The sequence below is a fragment of the Terrapene carolina genome, unplaced genomic scaffold, assembly GCF_002925995.2.
Source record: "Terrapene carolina triunguis isolate 2854851 unplaced genomic scaffold, T_m_triunguis-2.0 Scaffold58, whole genome shotgun sequence".
Taxonomy (NCBI): Eukaryota; Metazoa; Chordata; order Testudines; family Emydidae; genus Terrapene; species Terrapene triunguis.
Genome location: NW_020664409.1, coordinates 49,926,403 through 49,934,647, shown reverse-complemented (window position 1 = coordinate 49,934,647; position 8,245 = coordinate 49,926,403).

The following is an 8,245-nucleotide window of genomic DNA, read 5'->3' as shown; positions in this document are numbered from 1 at the left end:
AAAACAATGTAAAACTTCAGAGCCTACAAGTCCACTCAGTCCTACTTCTTGTTCAGCCAATTGCTAAGACAAACAAGTTTGTTTACATTTACGGGAGATACTGCTGACTGCTTCTTATTTACAATGTCACCTGAAAGTGAGAACAGGTGTTCGCATAGCACTTTTGTAGCCGGCATTTAAAGGTATTTACATGCCAGATATGCTAAACATTCATATGCCCCTTCATGCTTCAGCCACCATTCCAGACGACACGCTTCCATGCTGATGATGCTCGTTAAAAAAATAATGCGTTAATTAAATTTGTGACTGAACTCCTTGGGGGAGAATTGTATGTCTCCTGTTCTATTTTACCCACATTCTGCTATATATTTCATGTTAGCAGTCTCTGATGATGACCCAGCACATGGTCGTTTTAAGACCACTTTCACAGCAGATTTGACAAAACGCAAAGCAGATACCAATGTGAGATTTCTAAGGATAGATATAGCACTCAACACAAGGTTTAAGAATATGAAGTGCCTTCCAAAATCTGAGAGGGACGAGGAGTGGAGCTTGTTTTCAGAAGTCTTAAAAGAGCAGCACTCCAATGCGGAAACTACAGAACCCGAACCACCGAAAAAGGAAATCAACCTTCTGCTGGTGGCATCTGACTAGAGATGATGAAAATGAACATGCATCGGTCTACTCTGCTTTGGATCATTATCGAGCAGAACCCATCATCAGCATGGACGCATGTCTTCTGGAATGGTGGTTGAAGCATAAAGGGACATATGAATCTTTTGCGCATCTGGCATGTAAATATCTTGAGATGCCAGCTACAACAGTGCCATGCGAATGCCTGTTCTCACTTTCAGGTGACATTGTAAACAAAATGTGGGCAGCATTATCTCCTGCAAATAGTAATCAAACTTGTCTGTCTGAGTGATTGGCTGAACAAGAAGTAGGACTGAGTGGACTTGTAGGTTCTAAAGTTTTACATTGTTTTATTTATTAAATGCAGTTATTTTTTGTACATAATTCTACATTTGTAAGTTCAACTTTCATTATAAAGAGATTGCACTACAGTACTTGTATTAGGTGTGTCTACTTCCACAGGTGAATTGAAATATACTATTTATTTTGTTTTTACAGTGCAAATATTTGTAATAAAAATAAATATAAAGTGAGCATTGTACACCTTGTATTCTGTGTTGTAATTGATATCAATATATTTGAAAATGTAGAAAACATCCAAAAATATTTAAATAAATGGTATTCTATTGTTGTTTAACAGTGTGATTAATCACGATTTTTTTTTTAATCGCTTGACAGCCCTACTCTCTCTATATACAGTGGAGGGAGGGGCAAATACCTGGGAGCGTGAAGAGCTATTTAAGCTAAAGGACAATGTTGGCACAAGAACAAGTGGATATAAATTGCCATGAACAAATTCAGGCAGGAAATTAGAAGAAGGTTTCAGAGGGGTGAGGTTCTGGAACACTTTCCAAATGGGAGTTGTGTGGGCCAACAGTGTAATTCGTTTTGAGAGTGAGAGATGGACACATTTTTTAATACAATTGTACAATGGGGTTGCCTGGGATGGTAGGAGACATGGCTCAAGAGCCGGAGGCCCATGCAAGGACCCTGACATCAGAGGGGTCAAAGTTGCCTAAAAGATTTGTAAATAGACATAGAAAGCAACTTAAGATGAACCTAAGGCTCATTCCCATACTGAAAAAAAAAAATCATACTGTGGAATGCACAGCGTATCCCTAAATCTGTCCATGAGCAGCAGGGAATATGTTAAAGCAAGTGAGAGAGCTTTAGTTTGCTGTTTATCTGTTCTATCTGCATAATACAGAGATCAAGAGGAGATTTTTTTCCTTTCAATTTATGGCTTTGTTGTCCCTCAGCCATTTCCTCAAAGGGATCAGAACATTGACAGACACTTGGTAATGATTTGATTTGTTGCTTGAAGAGCGGGAAGGTAGAAACATTACCCAAAGGAGACGCATTTGGATGCGAGGGCCTGCTGCTGCTATCATTCCTGGGGATGCCAAGTGCAAAATCCTGGGCTCACTGAAGTCAGTGGGAGTTTTACTGCTGACTGCAATGGGATCAAGATTTCACTCCAGTTTGTTTGGCTTAATACAATAAAATTAAATTAAAATAAAGGCTCTTCCTGACACTGACTTCTATGTAAAGAAAACAAAAAACAAACAAAAACAAAATCTACCCAAACAGAGGAAAGAGAAAGTTGTCTGTGCACGGAGTACCTTAAGGAGCTCTAATGTTTAGACATTTTTAAGCATAGGGACATAACTTCCATTAATGTCAAATGGAGTTAAACACAGACATGGACAGGAAACTATCCCCCCGGGAAGTATAACACACATGAAACCCTCTACATCTAAGAGTAAGAAACAAAAATCAACAAGAGCAAGAAAATTAAAAATTAAGGTTGATACTGTCATGACTTCAGGGCATATTCCATGATCCAACTGTTGGAGCAGAGGGCTGAGGAAGATAATTGCAAATGGGAAAAAATGATGCATCCACATGAAGGATCTGTGCTGATGAAACAACTTAACATTTCTGAGTTACTGTCTCAATGGTTATGGCCTGGCTCCTGTAGCATGTATCCTGGCTGGGGTTCAGAAGGACGACAGAGAGTCTTAAAGTCTGGGGCCACTGCCAAGAAAAATTAAGATAATTAAAAAAAACAACTATGTGCAATACAAATGTCCGTGGTGGTGGCAGCAAGTGTTTGTGGCTTGAGTCCCTGTAGTTTCCTTTCTGTAAAGAGCTTGATTACAAGTAATAATAAACTTGAATGGCTGGACCTATCCATGTGTTGAATACGGTTAAAAAAACAAAGTGTCAGAGCTATGGGTGTTGTGGATTTATGCTGTGTTACAAGTGCAGGTAGCCATAAGAGAATGAGCAATGCTGTGGGGGAGGAGGGGGAAGCAGGGGCAGGGGAGAGGCATGCCACACATCTATTGCAACTGATGTGATTTTGGGGGAGAACATACTGTAAATATTTAACACTTTAGTGACACAATAGCAGTATTTCAAGTGCAATGCATTTTAGGACTCTGAATTAGGACTCTGAACAAAAACAGCCTTTTAAGGCTAACTTATATTGGCTCTTATACTCATGAAGGATATTAGTTAAACTTGACCTTAATCACAAGCACTTCAGAAGTAAAAACATTTATTTAAAATGATGTTGTCCATGCTGTTTCAATGTGGGGGCGGTGTCTAAAATGCCAAAGGCAGCGTGCAATGATGCAATAATATAATCACAAATGCTTAAAGAGACAGGGTAGTAATTTGTTTCCATTTCTTTAAGAAATGTTCACTTGTATTAAGTTTAATAAACATTGAGTGATTTTATACAGGGACATATATGTGCAATGAATGATACAGTATATTTCTGTAATATGTAAAAATAAAGTCCATAAGAATTTAGTATTCCTATTCATATGTAGTGTATATGTAGCTCCATCCTGGAGCACCCCCAGCACACTAGAGTGGGAGAGTCCACTTACCCCTCCTTCCTAAGTGGCCCAGGTCTCAGCCTTTAGCTCAGCCTTCCTGGAGTATACACACTAAGGTGCAGTGCCTCCCACCTAGGGTATGTCTACACTGCATCTGGGAGCGAGCCTCCCAGCCTAGGTCCATGGACTTGTGCTAGCAGAGTTTGCACTAGCATGTCAAGAACGGTGCAGCTTGTGTAGACAGTGCAGCTTGGAAGCTTGAGCCACAGCGTCCAAGCAACATCTACACAGCTATTTTTAACAAGCTAACGCAAGCTCTGTGAACACGTCTGTGGACCTGGGCTGGGAGGCTCATTTCCAGGTGTACTGTAGACATAACCCTAGTGTCCTCGTGAATGAATGTATATACAGGTCTTATGATCTCTGTTTAGAGGAATCATATAGTAAAAAGAAACTAGCCCTTTACTAAGGGAAAGGATGGGGTGACATTAAAAGAAGGTGTGCAGACAGGAACCAGGGATAAAAGGGAAAAGCATGGAAATCAAGACCATCAAAGTAGTCAAAAGAATAACTCCACTGCATTTATCAAATACTTCCCTCCTCACTTGACTACAATCCCACTGAGTACAAAAATCAAGAGGAGAAACACCATAGTCTCCCCTCAGACATTAGCTGACCAGAGCTTTTCATAGTGTGATGTGTGAGATGTTCCCCTTTGCAAGGCAGAGAGGTTTCCATTTGGTGTGAAGCAAGCCCCTGGATGTTCAAATCCTGTTTGACCTACCAGACCAGGGTGGCAGGGTCAGACCTACCAGGCAAGAGTGGCAGATGGTTCTCTCCTGCATGTGGGAGACTTAGGGATCCTTCCCTCCTTTAAACCACTGAGAAGCTGCATCTCCTCAGGGAATAATGTATTGTGACATTTCTCCTAGCTGCAGTGTCTGTGGGAACTGCTTCACATAGGAAAGGAGGGATGGAGTATACATGTAAAAATTTGGGTGTGTGCACAAGAACACTTCAGGAAGTGTGCCCATTTATCTATATACATTAAACTAGGAGTAACACCAAGGGACACCTATGCTCTAAGACTCTACTTTAACAGCTCCATTAAGGCCCATTACTATTCAAAATAATCTTCCTAATATATTTATTTTTAGCTCAAGCCTTTTTTAAAAACAAACAATTTGCTTCCAAGCTCCATTGACAGGGAGCTGCTAGATGGCAGCTAGTGGGAGTGGAAGCAGGTTGCTGCGTCTCTCTTTAATCCAAGACATAAAACGACCCCCTCCCTCACCCCACAAGGACCGCAAAAGAGTGCTACAAGTTAAAAGGATAGTTCATAGACTTAGATGAAAAAACAAGGGGCAGAGAATTGCTGAGCTCAGCCCTAGTGCGATATCTGTTAAAGAACCGCGTGCGCACGAGAGCCCATGACACTAACAGACGGTAGCTGCACTCTTCCTCTATTCCATCCCTTATTCCATCCCTACACCTATGGCAAAACTGAATCTGTAAAGCTCCAACGCTGTTTTTATTCCATATAAAAGCAATCTGTCCTGACCAAATAAAACCATGTAGGATTGTTGCAAGGACTAGTAAGATTAACTCCTTTCTGCACCAGGACAGTGACACAGAAAAGTAGCGTGTATGTTTTGCAGAGTCTAAGGCCCTGGTCGTGCAAAGGGAAACATGCACTTGACCATTCCAGCTTTGTAAAGTCCTATTGAAATCAACAGGAGGACTCTGTGCAGCACTAAGGACCTGCTGAGCAAATCCCATTACAGGAACCAGGAGGACCTAAGTCCACAGTTTATATTTCAGAGGTCCTGGAAAGAGCCTTGGGGGTAGCAATCACAACAAGTAATTATTTCTGAAATTGGGACATTAAAAATTTCTATTACAACTATCCGCAACAAGTTGGATCAGCACAAACATCTACTGGAACTGGTAAAGCAGCATATCTATGATTCATTATTATTAATAAATGGTTTTTCAATACAAAAATGTGATAGACCATTTACAAAAATATATAAAAAGACACAATCCCTGGCCCAAATAGTTCACAATGTAAAAGCTGATGTGACACAAGTGACAGTTGTGCACACTCTCTTTTCCACCAAGTGTTCCATAAAAAGAAAGTAATTTTTTGCTCTACTCGTCACTAGTGAGACCTCAGCTGGAGTCCTGTGTCCAATTCTGGGTGCTACACTTCAGGAAAGATGTGGACAAATTGGACAGTCCAGAGGGGAGAGAGAGAAAAAATGATAAAAGGTTTAGAAAACCTGACCTATGTGGAAAGGTTAAAAAACTGAGCATATTTAGTCTTGACACGAGAATACTGAGGGGGGAACCTGATAATACAGTCTTCAGATATGTTAAGGGCTGTTTAAGGTAGTCACATCTCTATCCACATCTGTCAGGGAGGGAGAGCACGCCCCCCTCGCTATAATGCCTCTGGAGTGACCCAGTTCAGGGAGGAATTAGCCGACAGCTAGTAGGCCCAAGCCTGCAGTCCGAGCCGGGCAGCAATTGAGTCTGTGAGCCCCAGCCCTCTGCCACGGTGGGGCAGCCAACAGTTAATGGCTCTGGTCACTGGCCTGTAGTCAAGCAGAACAGCATTGAGTCTATAGGCCCCAGGACCTCAATCAGGATGGGCAACAAACAGCTAATGGCTCTGGACTGCAGTCAGGCTGCACTCTAGAGGGATCAGCTCTCTGGCAGGGCAGACAGCAAAACTGTCTGGCATCCTAGCTCGGGTGGACAACAGACCAGTGCAGGCCTCTTGGCCTAAAGGTGGGGAGGCTGCCATCCCCAGGGGTGGGGTAGTAGGGAAACACAGGCCCACCTGACTCCACTGCGTCCCAGCCCATGGCCCGAACAGTGGTGGAATTGTCTGCCACCAGTCAGCAGTGAATCCGGCCGCAACATGCAACAGTCAGTAATGCAGCCAACCCCTATTCAGCTTCCCTGGGCTTCTTCCTACACTTCCATTCAGAGGGTACCTGGGTTCTGGGGTCATCACTAGGATAAATGGCTAGTGGCAGCCCCAACAGCTCCTCGGTGCCCCTGGTGCCTGGTAGCTCCAGCAGTCCCTCCAGGTCTCTGACACTGTAGCAGCCTCTGTCAGACCTGAGCTCCAACAGCAGGAAAGGGGAAATGTCCTGCTCCTCCAGCAGCTCTCCTCTAAGTGAGCCGGAGGGCCTGCCTTTTATATTTCTGGTTCCTGTCCCGCCCCTCTGCTTCCAGCAGGGTGGTCACAGGTGTCACAGCTCTGCTCACCAGGGGGCGGTCGTGGGTCTCTCCCCATCTGTCAGGGAGGGAGGCCATGCCTCTTCGCTACAGGCTGTTATAAAGAGGATTGTTCACCAAACGAAACATAGGAGCCAGCACCTACGTATCAGTATTACCAGTTTGTTTGGGAGCCTTGGAGAGAATTCCCTACGGTTGTCCAGATGGTTGAAACAGCTCTAAGCTGTGTAGTTGAAGCCACGGAACCTGAAACAGAAAGGGAAGGTGGAGGCCTTTGGCACCACTCAGCTCTAGAAGGACTTCCCCACAATCCTTTAAATAGTTATGTTCTTCCAGTTCACAGCAATTCAAGGGATTGGAGGTCCAGGACATCCACCCTGCCAGGGGTAGTGTCAAAGCCCCAGCAGAGGGGGAGAAGACCTCTAGGTGCTGCTCACCTCCAATCCCTCTCAAGACATTTCTGCCTTATTTCTCTTTTGTGTAGCACTTTGCAAGGAGAACTGTACTAATTAAAGCCCTGAAGAAAGCCAGGCTACGAAAGTGCCCCAACAGCTTGAAGGGGTTGGGTATGGGAAAAGGTAAATTCATGTCTACTGAACACATTACAGATTTAAGACACCCATTGTTTGGGTTTTGTGGCATAAGTGCAACTGAAAGTTTCTGCTGTTATACAGGGTGGGAGAGGACACAAAGTTTATTCTGTAAAGGCACAAGGCTGTCTGTAGACCATTTAAATGGACGTTTTATGATTTACTCTATTACATTTTATTTCAAATTGAGTGTAAGTACATACATAATAGGTATTTGTGCATTATTAAAATTCTGGTTGCACTGGGACTTATCATAAAAATCTGTCAAACCATGCTTCATCCACTATCAGGGCAGTCACACCATCTTAGACTTCGGTTTAATTTCAGATAATAGCAACATCTCCACTATATGCACATGAGAGATGGATACAAATATTGCTGTGATTATTGAGCGTTAATCCTACTTTGCTGATATACGTTTGCATTTCAGGTACTGTATACCTACAGCTTTGGCAAATGCACAATCTTCCTCAATACCTCCTACCGCCAAAACCCCCCAAACTTACTATTGACATGTGACAGCTGTTTGAGACAAAGCTTGCTGGTCAGACTAATCCAAAACATCATTGGTCATAAATCTACTCAGAAGAAATGTCATCATTCTCCACTTGAGATAACATAATTGATATAACCTTGTAAAGGACTCTTTATAACTATCGTGAAAATTTACGCCTCAATACTCTACAAGCATTTTAATGTTATTTCTCTATCTTTAGGGCCGCAAGACCAAAAAAAATAATAATAAATAAATAAAAAGAAGAGTGAGATACTTCTCTATTTCTAAGTGTATTTAAAAGGAAGCTTACCTTGATAAGTTTTTAGAACATTCTAGCTCTCATCCCTTTATAGGAACAATTTGGGTACAGGGATATTTCTTAACAGGATTCTTAAGAAAAAATGTTCTCCAGTAACACAAGCTCACTC